This window comes from Bubalus bubalis, chromosome 20, assembly GCF_019923935.1.
Source record: "Bubalus bubalis isolate 160015118507 breed Murrah chromosome 20, NDDB_SH_1, whole genome shotgun sequence".
In the NCBI taxonomy this organism is placed as follows: Eukaryota; Metazoa; Chordata; class Mammalia; order Artiodactyla; family Bovidae; genus Bubalus; species Bubalus bubalis.
The window spans coordinates 5,022,827-5,035,482 of NC_059176.1; the positions used below are offsets into that span (position 1 = coordinate 5,022,827).

The 12,656-nt window shown below is 56.0% G+C and overlaps 1 long non-coding RNA gene across 1 annotated transcript in view; it reads right to left on the minus strand.

Moving 5' to 3' along the window:
• Window positions 1-3,950: 3,950 nt before the first annotated feature.
• The window catches only part of LOC112580854, a 112,604-nt gene continuing 103,898 nt past the window's right edge, over window positions 3,951-12,656 (minus strand). Inside the window, exon 3 of the long non-coding RNA XR_006546985.2 lies at window positions 3,951-4,484. This is a non-coding gene — a long non-coding RNA (uncharacterized LOC112580854). The remainder of the gene's footprint in view (window positions 4,485-12,656) is intronic.

A 12,656-nucleotide genomic window follows, 5' to 3' on the forward strand; every position in this document is an offset into this window, starting at 1 on the left:
ATCTCAGTCCCTCCTCTCCCCCATCCTTGGCAGCCTCTCGGGGAGCAGCCCCCACAGAGGTCCTTTCTATTTCTCCCTTGGGGCTAATCCATCTCCCTTAGGATCAAAAAGGCATCGAATGTCAGATCCAGAAGGGAGGCCCGAGAGAGAGCGCCCGTGCCTGAACCCACCAGCCCACCCCGGGCTCCGGGACCCTGGGAAACGACTGGTCCAAGGCATCCAGGGAGGAAGAAGGGCACCCAGGACCTCAGGACCAGGAGGAGGCTGCCAGCTGGGGGCAGTCAGCCCACCCCTCCCCACAAGGAGCTGCAGGCCTGGAGAGGACGGCTGGCGGGGAGGAGACACAAGGTGTCACTGGCACAGGTAGGGGAGACAGCGTGTCCCAACGGTCGGGGGTAATCTCTGCACTCCAGACGCAAGCCCCAGGCCCCTCCGGTAGGCCCTCTTTCTCCCTCTGTCCCCTCCCCCGACGCCTGGTGGGGTCACGGCAGCAGTGGGGGGCACTGAGGCAGAAGGGGGCAGCAGCGTTCGGTCCCCTCGAGGCTCCGAGAGGTCCTAGGAGGGATCCCAGGAGCTCTGGCAGGGGTGGGAAGTATGAGGCCACTCCACAAGTCAGCACAGAATGGCTGCAGCTTTCTTTTTTTTTTTTGTTTTTCACCTTAAAAAAAGAGTTATATGAGCATCAAGCACGAAAGTCAACTTTGACAAGAGGGAGAAGCAGCGGTGTGAGCCCCGCCCCGGCCCCCACCGCCTCTGATCCACTGCACCCCGCCCGCCTCGTCTGCGCTCTGCCCTCCGTAGTCAAAGGCACGACCACGCCTGCTCTCTGCTTTTTCATCTTGTCATGTTTCATTAGCCATCTCCATTTTCTAGTTTATAAAAAAGTGTGCGGGCACACACACATACACACGCATACTGGTCTAATCCCTGAAGCTTCCAGTCTGGAGTAGAGAAACTGACGTATTTTAACTGCAGGGCAACCAACCCAAGTGACATTCTCTGGAGGAAAACCTTCCCGTGCCAGGGTCACCGAGGGTGGTGTCTTCCCTCCCCAGGGGGCTTGGGCACCACCCGGCTGTGAGCTGAAACACACCAGCGTCTGCTTCCCTGGGGCTCATTAGGGGTTCGCTTTATCCCCCTGCTTTTGGAAGTCAAAGTTGATGTCTGTTTTTTCCAGAGCCTGACTCACATTGCAGTGAACATCTTCATGAGAATGCAGTTCTGATTCTCTTGGGTGGTTTTCCTTTTTTTTTTATTGAAGTATAATTGATTTACAATATTGTGTTCATTTCAGGTGTATAGTGAAAGGATTCAGCATTTTTGCAGATTATATTCCATCATAGGTTATTGCAAGATAATGGCTATAATTTCCTGTGCTATACAGTAGATCCCTGTTACTCATCTATTTTATATACAGCAGTTTGTATCTGGTAATCCCATACCCCTGTTTCTCCTTCCTTTCCTTCCAACTTTGACAATCACAGTTTGCTTTCTAGGTCTGTGCGTCTGTTTCTGTTCTGCATACACATTCAAATGTATTAGTTTTTACATTCCACATGTAAGTGATATTCTATAGTATTTGTCTCTGTCTGGTTTATTTCACTAAGCATAATATTCTCTAGGTCAACCCACATGACTTCAGTTGGCAGTATTTCATTCTTTTTTATGGCTGAGTAATATTCCAGTGTGTGTGTGTGTGTGTGTGTGTGTGTGTGTGTGTATGGCACCTCCTGGTGGCTCAGATGGTAAAGAATCCGCCTGCAAGGCGGGAGACCTGGGTTCAATCCCTGGGTTGGGAAGATCCCCTGGAGGAGAGCATGGCAAACCCACTCCAGTATCTTGTCTAGAGACTCCCGTGGACAGAGGAGCCTGGCAGGCTACAGTCCATGGGGTTGCAAAGAGTCGGACGTGACTGAGTGACTAAGCAGACGCAGCACACACAATATTCCAGTGTGTGTGTGTGTGTGTGTGTGTGTGTGTGTGGCAGGGGTGTGTGTGTGGCACATCCTTTTATCCCAATCATCTGCTGATGGGCAGTTGGGCTGCTTCCATGTCTTGGCTGTTGTAAATAGTGCTGCTATGAACATCGGGGTGCATGTATCTTTTCAAATTAGTGTTTTTGTTTTTCCCAGATATATACCCAGGAGCAGGATCGCCAGGTCAGATGGTAGCTCTATTTTTAGTTTTTTAAGCCATCTCTATATTGTTTTCCATAGTGCATGCACCAATTTACCTTCCCACTAACATAGTACGGGGTTTCTTGTGTGGGGGGCTTGTCTCTTAGGAACACATTTCCAAAAGTACAATCTCAAGACCAATAGGCATCAGCATGTTTATAACTCTTTGTACATATTTTCATATTCATCTCTATAAGGGCCATGTTAGTCTCACATTTCCTGGTGCCCTTCTGACAAGTGTGTCTCTGAGGTTGTCATTAAATGTATATGCAGTTAACCCTTAAACAACACAGGTTTGACCTTCGAAAGTCTACTTACTGGGTTGGCAAAAAAGTCTGACCAGAAAGTTCATTCGGGTTCTTCACTACGAGCAGAAAAACCCAAGCGAACTTTTTGGCCAACCCAGTAGATGCAGGATCTATTGACGTGTGAATGTGCTTAGGGGCTCAGTCATGATCAACTCTTTGCAACCCCATGGACTGCAGCCCGCCAGGCTCCTCTGTCCATGGACCTCTCCAGGAAAGAATATTGGAGTGGGTTGCCCTTCCCTTCTCCAGGGGATCCTCCCAATCCAGGGACTGAACCCTAGTTTCCTGCATTGCAAGCAGATTCCTTACCATCTGAGCCACCTCGGACGCCCCCTTTTTCAATAGTAAATGCTATTTACTATGTGATCTGAGGTTGGTCATATGCTCTGATGCAGAACCTCAGATACAGAGAAACCATGGATACGGAGGGGCCACTAGGAGTCATATGCAGATTTTGCATGAAGGGTCGGCACCCTTAACTCTTGTGTTGTTCAAGGATTGACTGCATTTGGCTAATTCACTGGATGCAAAATAATCTATTGTGAATCTCAGGAATACTGCATCCCCCAGAAAGTAGATACAGAGGTATTTTTCTACCTTTTTCTCTGGCACAATATGCTCATAGTTATTTTGAATAGATAGAACCATATAAAATTGCCTAGAGTCTATCATCTCTGCGCTACTGAGAAGACAATTTCATACATTTCATCCCCAAACTAAACATTTGAGTGCAAGCTGCAGCAGGCTATCAAGACCTAGCAAGGACCAAATGGCCATTTCTCCTTCTTCCCTGGCAAGAGATCCTGAGGTGACTTGGCGACATAACTTTCAATTTTAGGAAATTAATTCCATCCTCCGGCTTGCTTGTTCTCTGAAGGCTGGTGTCAGCTGAGCAGAGGGACAGCAGAGGTCTCAGAAGCATCTGATATTGTTGGGGCCGATGAGACTGCATGACTCGGTCCAGCCAATGACTGTCTGGTTTGCACTGACCTGGGCCAGGTGGATGGCCATCCGAGAGTTCTGTGCGGTTTTCCGGCTGGAAGCGTGTCGCCAAGACCCCTACCTACTGCAGTTTCTCCCCAAGCCAGTCTCAGCCGGCCACTTCCCAGGATGTCCTGGATGCCAGGACATCCGAGCTTCGTTCTCAGACCACTCCCTAAGGAAGAGGTTTTTACCGGCAAGCGTGAAGGGAGAGGGCCTTCCCAGGTTGTGCTAGTGGTAAAGAACCCGCCTGCCAAGGCAGGAGACAAAAGAGACGCGGGTTCGATCCCTGGCTTGGGAAGATCCCCTGGAGGAGGACACAGCAACCTCCTGCATGTACTTGCCTGGAGAATCCCATGGACAGAAAAGCCTAGCGGGCTGCAGGCCATGGGGTCCCAAAGAGTCAGACATGACTGAAGCAACTTAGCACGCATGAATGGAGGGAGGAAAGAATGATATGCACACCGTGAGGCTCTCCGGACTGTGAGGTGCGCTGGTTTAATCAACGCTTCATGAAACACAAATCTTGATTTTTTTTTCAATTGTGGAGAAATATACAAATCATAAATTTCGCCATCTTAACCACTTTTACGTGTATGGGTTAGTGGCTTTCAGTACATTCTCATGGTTGTACAACCATCCCCACCACCCAACCCAGAATGTTTTCATCTTCCCAACCTGGAACTTGGTCCCTATTAAACAGCGACTCTCCACCCCCCCCCCCCCCCGCCCAGCCCCTGCAAACCACCTTGCTACTTCCTGTCTCTAGGAAATTGCCTGCCCGGTGTACCTCATGTAAGAGGAATCCTACAACATGTGTCCTTTTGTCTGCTTTATTTCACTGAGCATCACGTTCTCCAGGTTCATCGAGGTTGCAGCCTGCGTCAGGATTTTCTTCTCTTTTTAAGGTGGAACATAATGCACTGTGCGGATGGAGTACATTTTGTTTATCTGTTTATCTGGTCGATGGACGTTGAGCTGCCTCTGCTTTTCAGCTGTTGTGTATTCATAACAAGTGCTGTTGTGAACACAGGGATACAAACACAAAAGCGGGTTTTTACAATAGGTCTGAAGCTGCGAGCAGAGTCGAGCCTCTCGCACCGACACCCCTCTTTGATGCCGGAGAGAGGTGTCCAAAGGAGAAACCGAGGCACGGCGAGCAGTGACACCCAGCGAGGACAGGAGGTGGGGCCCCAGCTCCTTCCCTCTGGGCGGCTGTGCCGGGGGTCCCAGGGTCCTGGGGGGCCTGTCTTTGAGGTCGGCTGCAGGAAGACCCTTGCTTGGGACAAGACTCCCCAGAAGTCTTGGCAGCAGGCAAGGCACTACAGACACCCCCCTACCAAGATTCGGGGGCACGGGCCTCCAGTCCTGCTTTCCCATACCCAGAGTGCCCATTTACAGATGGTCACACTGAGGCCCTCCTGGAGGCCCGCTCAGCTTCCGCTCCAGCCACCCTGCAGGTGGGAGGGGAGGAACGTGGCTCCCAGCCCCTCAGGCACGTTGAGCCTGGGGACAGCTGCCAAGAGACTCAGGTAATTGATGGCTCCTCCAGCCTCCGGCACTTTTAATTTGATTGAACACGCACTTAGAGAAGGGCCAGAGCCGCGTGCACCGAGGGCCAGGCCCATAAATCAGGCTCCCGAAGCGGGCCTCCCACGCCGGAAGCGCTAAGTCCCCATCTGGAGCTATGGGGCAGCCCCCCAGGGTAGGGGTCCCTGACCACCTCCCACAGGCGCAGGGAAAACTGCGGGTGGGTCTTCACCACGCCTGGGGAGCACAAGCTGTTCTCCCGTCCTGCAGGGGACCATAGCACCCCCATCCAAGACCCCATCTGCCTCTGGGTCCTTCTGGGACCTCTCTGGGTCCTTCAGAGACCTGAGCCCCTGACAGAGAGTCCCTGGCAGTGGCTGGAGGGGCCAGGAGGGGCCGGAGTGAATCTTCCCCCCACAGGGGCTCATCTGAGAGTCAGGGTTACAGGGTGGGGGGCTTACCCCTCCTGGCCCCATTCTCCTTTCAGTGTTGCTTACACACCCTGTTGCCCCCCAACAAGGACGCCCGTGACCCCAGAGTCTGATGGATACCCCTCATGGCTCCTGTCATTGCCCACCCCCCAGGGGCTCACTCCTGCCTGTTCAAACACTCTCTTCTCTTGGCTTGGGGACCCACTCAGCTCTCCTCGGGCTTCTCTGGAGACCCTCCAAGACTCTCCTCAAGGGTCAGCCTGGTGCCCAGCCCTCTCTTTGTGACAGGCATCCTGCCCAGCATTTAGCCCCCACCAGGCTGTGTGCTGGAGAAGGCAATGGCAACCCACTCCAGTACTCTTGCCTGGAAAATCCCATGGACGGAGGGGCCTGGTGGGCTGCCGTCTATGGGGTCGCACAGAGTCGGACACGACTGAAGCGACTTAGCAGCAGCAGCAGCAGTAGCAGCAGACTATGTGCCCAGGAATCTCAGACTTCATCTGCGGCCCAGGCCCAAGCTTGCCCCGGGGCCCACCTACCATGTAGACCCTTCCACCACCAAGCACCGCAGAATCACACACCCAGCACCTGTGAGTCAGGACGCCTCTCTCCTAGGATCAGGGACCAAGCCTCCACTTACCCATCTCCCTCATCCCTCAGGTCCAGGCAATCCCTTTTGTTGTTGCTCTTCAGTCACTCAGTCGTGTCTGACTCTTTGTGACCCCACGAATTGCAGCATGCCAGGCTTCCCTGCCCTTCACTATTTCCCAGAGCTTGCTCAAACTCATGTCTATCACGTCGGTGATGCCATCCAACCAACTCATCCTCTGTCGTCCCCTCCTCCTCCTGCTCTCAATCTTTCCCAGCATCAGGGTCTTTTCCAATGTGTTGGCTCTTCTCATCAGGTGGCCAAAGCATTGGAGCTTCGGCTTCAGCATCAGTCCTTCCAATGAATATTCGGGGTTGATTTCCTTTAGGATTGACTGGTCTGATCACCTTGCAGTCCAAGGGACTCTCAAGAGTCTTCTCCAGCACCACAGCTTGAAAACATCAACTCTTCGGTGCTCAGCCTTCTTTATGGTCCAACTCTCACATCCATACATGACTACCAGAAAAACTCTAGCTTTGACTATATGGACCGTTGTTGACAAGGTGATGTCTGTGCTTTTTACTACGCCGTCTAGGTTTATCATAGCTTCTCTTCCAAGGAGCAAGCGTCTTTTAATTTCCAGGTAATCTCTAGTCTTGAAAATTCTGCCTCAGCAATCTTCCTCCAGCCCACCCACTCCCCCATCCCACCACCCTGCCTGACTCCCCTCCCTGCCTGTCTGCCCACCCCCTGCCCAGCCCCCATCCCTCCATCAAGGAGCAACCCCTCCCCTTAGCTCCCGGGACCGTAGGGGTGCTCGACCTTAGGGGCTCCAGGCATCCACGCTGCCTTCCTTCTCACCTCAACACCCCTTCCCCTTGTCTGGAGGCCGTCGGGGCACAGATGGATCACATTTCCCTTCCTTCAAGACCCCTGGGCATGAGAGACCCTCTGGGATGAGGTCAGGGCACCATCTCCGCATCCCTGCTGGCGGGAGGGAAGGGTACTGCAGACAAGGAACAGCACATACAGAAAGGCCTGTGCTCAGCAGAAGGCGCTCAGGGATGGGTTACAGGCAGCTTCCAGTAGGGAGCCCAGAGCTCGAGGTGGGAGGGCATGGGGGCGCCACAGAGGAGACCTTCCTGGGCTGCTTAGCAGGGCAGCCTTTCTCCGGAGAGCCATGAGGCGGGGGGACGGCCTGGGGCTGCAGCCTGAGGGACTGAGAGGGAGTGCAGGCAGGAAGCGGCCTCTGGCCGAGATCGCCGCTCCCCAGCCTCCATGCCTCCACTCTCCCACAAGGCTCCCGGCCAAGATTGTTCAGGCCACTGTGCACTTTTTTACGAGGCTGGAGGTTTGTAAAAATTATTAGTTGGTGGAAACTCAAGGGCTGCCGGCCAGGCCTCTGTGGCGGCGGCGGCAGCCTGCCCGTAGGACACCCGCACGGCCTCTGGCAGGGGCTTGGGGGGGGGGGTGGCGGCCAAGCTGCAGCTTCGCACCGTGGAATGTTCTAGGCCGGGACTAAGGCCTGGGGGGTGGGGGTGTGTAGCCCCCACACCCACTGCCTCCTCGCGGGGAGCCTCGGGCCGGGGACCAGGCTGGTGGCAATGCAGGAAAGGCGGTCCCTCCCCAACAGAGTGGCCCTCACCCCCGACCGTGGAAGTGCTGCCCTGGCTCACGGACTCGGGTTCAAATCCCAGGCCTGCCAGTCCCTCGCCCTGGGGCTGGGGACGCTGACAGCGGACTCAATGGGCACCCACGGGCTCTGGGAGCTGAACTGGGCCCCTCTGTGACTTAAGTCTTACGTGGACAGTCCTGGGAGGAGGAGCCATCGTCACCCGCTGCCTCAGGTCACCGCCCCTCCCCTCGCCCCCAGCAAGGGAAGGAGAGCGTGGTGCCCACTTCCCCAGGTGGCACAGGAGAGACCCCCAGCCCACCACCCAGGGGCACCTGGTGCACATTAGCGCCCGACGGCCAACGCGAGCTGCTTTCCTTTTCCCACCACAAACCCTCCTGGAGCTGGCCGGTGCCTCGCCACGCTTGCCGGGAGTTCCCTCAGCAGAAAGGAATGTGCAGGCCCAGCAATCTTGGAAACACCCAGAGCTTGCAGAACAAGCTGGACGGGGTCAGCTGTGCAGGACCTCGGCCCCCAAGCCCCTCGGCGCCACTGATTCCCTGGAACAGGGCGCAGGCCGTGGGGCCCGGGCCCCTTCTGCCCTGCGCTCACCCCTCCATCCGTGATCATGAGCATCTGAAGGCCATGGGCCTCACCTTCTCTGGCTCAGCCAAGAGGCTCTCAGGAAATGGGGGCGGGAGCAGGGAGGAAGGCGGGAGGCAGTTGGGGGTGGATGGAGGCCCTTTTGTGTCTCGATGAAGGACAGGCGGGAGGCCTTGTCCTTTCCCCAGTCCTGTCGCTGATGCCGTAAGGGGGCATCTGAGCGGGGGCCTTCTTCTCTGGGCCTCAGTTTCCCCAAGCAGCACAGGGAGGCCCCCTGCTCTGTCCACTGTCACCAGCTGAATGACCGATAATACTCTGCAGGACTCAACAGAGTGATGGGTCCATCAGACACACATACCGAGGGTTTCGTTAATAGGAGTATGGTCTTGCTAGCTAGGGAGGTTAGAGTCTGCTGCAGACTGTAGCTGGGGTACTAACACTCAGTCCTGGGAGAAGCTGACAGAGGACTCCTGTCCAGAGGGAGGCACCAACAGGCATCATGCAAGGAGCAGATAAAAGAAGCCTGGAGACTTGGTCTGGAGGAAAGAGGTCAGGAGGGTCAGGTTGCTGCTCCCAGATGCACTAGGGCCCAAGCGCAGTTCTGGAAAGTTCTTTCCTAACCATGAGAACTCTTCCAGGAAGGAACCGGCTCCCCAGTGAGGTAGTGAGCTCTCCATCACGGCAGGCAAGCAAGTCTCTGTGTGGGCTTCTGGTCTGCAGAACCCTTGGTCCCCAAGGGGTCTGGAGGGAGTGATTGATTGGACCCTTCAGCCTTGTGGTTCCTGAGGCATGGGCTATTGCTCTCGGAGAAGGGGCCATTCGTGGCCACGGAAATGCCTGGTGCACTTCACAGATGCTTTCATGGGCCACGTAGGTTGCTCCGAGCACCACATTCCTGGTTTCCAAGAAGAGAGGAGGCCCCAGATCATCTGCCTTTCCGGCCTGGGCCTTGTTTACTCCTCAGCCCAGCACAGACCCTGACCGCCGCCCTCATCCGGATCACTCCTGCCCGATGAGGCCCCAGTGACGTCTCCACTCGCCCTTCCCCGAGTGACCCGAGCTGCTCCCCGACCCTCAGAGCCGTCCCCCAGCCCCTCTGTGTGGGCCTGGGGGCTGCTGCGGGTGTAACCACCGGCTCCAGGGTCCCACAGACCGGCGAGAGGACCCCACCTCCCTTTCGAGATGGGATGCCCGCGGCCCAGGGACGCAGCACCCTACCAGGGACCACGTGGCAAGGCTGGGCCAGAGAGGCCCAGGGCCCCGCTGTCTGGGCCCCCGGCCTGGAGCCCCCCTGCTCCCCGGGCCCCCGCCCCCGCCCAGCTGCCGGGGCCTAATCCAGGCCTGTGGGAAGCAGGCCGGGTGCGGAGGCGGATGGGGACCAGGAGGCCCCCCGGTACCGCTGGGACGCCTTGATGTCACAGATGCGGCTCTGGGCCCCTGCCTCGGCATTTGACGAACTTGCTAAATTGCAATTCTCCGTGGCACGGGGGGGGGCAGCTGGGCGGGGGGCCAGGCCTCCTTCATTAACCTCAGCAGCTGCAGCTGTGGGGAGCCAAGGGGTGGAGGCCTGGCTGGGCAGGGGGCTCTGGGGCCTCAGGACCCCCACCCCAGGCCCTCCGCCCAGGGACCCAGCAACTGGAGGGAGGGGTAGCATTCCCGGGAGGTGCTGAGCAGAGCCACACAGGAAAGAGAGGGGCCCCAAACCCAGCGCGGGGAAGACACAGCCAAGGAAGGATTTCCGTCCAGAATGTAACTTTCCCAGGATTCTTCCACTGGAGTGGAGGGAGCAGGCTAGGCCCCGATGGGCGGAGGAGGAGCGGGGTGAGGGGGGTCTCATCTGGAGCCACGTGGTGAACCGAGGTGTGGGTGCCAGCATATGAACCCAGCTCTCCCTGCGAGGGCTGCGCCCATCCTGCTCTGGGATGTGCCCATGTCCCTAAACTGCACACGAGTTTCCTTGACGGTGCCTCTAGTTCTAAGGTGAGGGGGGGCACCCCTCAAGCAGCAAGCTAAGAAGGAGCTGCCACGTAAGACTCCAGCTGCGAGAAGGCAGGACTATGCTTTGCCCCGGGGAGTCCTCTGTGCTGCAGGACGAAGGCCCGAGGACCCGAATCCAGCAGGGGTGGGGAGGGCACAGCCCATCAGCCCGGGCGCCTCCCAGGAGAGGCAGACCTGGTGGATGTCACCAGACTGGTGGGCCCTCAGGAGAACCATTTCCCTAAAAAAGCAAACACTGGGGGAAGCTTGGGGGTCAGTGAGCACAGACATGGACCCTGCTGGGCGCACAGTAGGTCTGCAGCAGGGGGCGTTCCCTGGGCCGGGGTCGGTACCCCCGAGGGAGCCAGCAGGAGCTTTGGCACAGGAGCCTCAAGCAGAATTCTGTGCTCCAGACAATAAATTTCCACACACGTACACAGAGAGCAGCGTCTCTGCTTCCGGCTGCCTCGTCTCCTGGAATAGCTGCCTTTTAATTACATGGAAAGGTCACCAGATAAAAAAAAAAAAAAAAAAAAAGAAAAGAAAGAAAGGAAAAGTCAGAGTCGCTAGAAACTTCCTCTTCATGCCCAGAACTTTGCAACAAGGTAGCTTAGAGCCACGGGGTGAGCAGAGGCCCGCGGGTCCAGTGGGGCAGGGTTCACAAGTGCCCAGCCCCCAACCCTCTCTACTTCTACAGTGGGTAGACAGGTGGTGGAGACTGTGAACTCTGTTCTTCAAGCACTGGCCTCCTTGCAGGTAGGCACTGGGCTTGGCGCTGCGGACCATGAGCAAACGAGCCCCAGGGCCATGGGCTTAGAGTCTAGTGGTGGGGATAGCGGGAGAGACACATGTGAACCAATCAATCACGTGGCTCGGGCATCTCAATAGCGGTGAGTGCTGCAGGCCTGGAGTAGGAGAGCTTATCTCGGTCTGAGAAACCAAGGAGGGCTTCCTGGAGGAAGTGGTACTGGCGCTTGAAGGAAGAGTGGGCAGTCATCCTGGAAAACAAGTCTTTTTTCCTTCAAAGAGGGAGTTGGGCACACAAGATGGAAAACACCAGGGGAAAAAAAAGCAACCTGGGTTCCCAACCAGCTGGACTAGGGGCAGTCAGGCCTCCATGCTTTTGCTTAAACTGTCCCCCCCACACCCAGCCACCCCCAACCCAGAACGCCTTTCCAGGACAAAGGCATCACAAACCTTCGGCATGCCCCTGCCTTTCTAAGTCTCAGAGAACCACAGTTGGAAGGGAGCATCCAGCTCTACCAGACCCTTGCAAGTCCCAGGGACCCTCAATGTTCCCACCAGCACTGTCTCTGCATCTCGGGACTCTGGAGCCCAGGGTAAGATGGGTCCTCTCCACGGCTCCCGGTAATCAACCCAGCCTGAGGGGCTCCTGCAGTGCACCCAAAAGGTCGACCTCCCCAGGTTTGGGGCCAGGGGTCTATAATGATTTTCTCTGTGTAAACTCTTTTCCTATCTCCCCTCATATATTGGATTTACTGGTCAAACGGACAGAATTTACATGATCATTCCAGCCCCACGTCTGAGACTGGTCACTTACTTCAAAATACGTATTAAAAATGTAATGAATCATCTCCATAGCGTAAAAACAACCCAAACCAAACAGACAGCCACAGAGCTGTGGGGAGAAAACCACTGCAGAACATTCACCCCCGTGATCTGCCTCTGGATGGGGACTCAACAGGATTTTAATTTTCTTCTTTGTACTCGTACGCTTCCCACTGATTCTACAGTGAGCCGATCCCCTATTGTAATCAGAAAAAGAAGATACAATTTTTAATAAAAGGATGAGGCATCAATGTTACTAAGCACGGTTTTGAATTGTTCAAGAGCCCCTGCCTGTCCCCTCCCATCCCCACCTTGGAAGTGGCAGTTCTCCTGCGCACCCCCCACCCCTGTTTCCGGGCAGGCGTCTATGCCCATGGCTGTGCGCACACAGGCAGGGCATCTGGTCTCCTGCTCTGCTCACTTAACATATACGATAAGCATCTCTTTCCATGAAGACTTCATAATCATGGCGGTTAAGGGCTGCGGCATCCTCCCGCCGCCGGCGGCCCACACCCTCACTTTAAATTCGGAGGGGGGAGCAACAGCCTGCAGAGCTATTAGGGGCCGTGATTGATGGTTCCGTCCGCCTTCGGCGAGGCTAGCTTGGCTGCGCCCCCCCCAGGGAGAGCGTGTCGGCCTTATTAATCCTGTGTACCTGTCTGGCCTGGGGAATGGCTGTGTTCGTGTGCCCAGGAAAACAGCCTGGAGCTGGTCTTCTCACCACCCCTGCACCCCCCAGCCCCAAATGCAGGGTTGGGGGGCGTGCATCTCCGAGCCCCGCCAAGGGGTCCCGGCCAAAGGGCCCCAGGTTGCTCACTTTCAAACCCATTTTTCTCCCTGATATTCAAAGTCCTCTCAGCCTGGAGCTGTTCTGTGTCT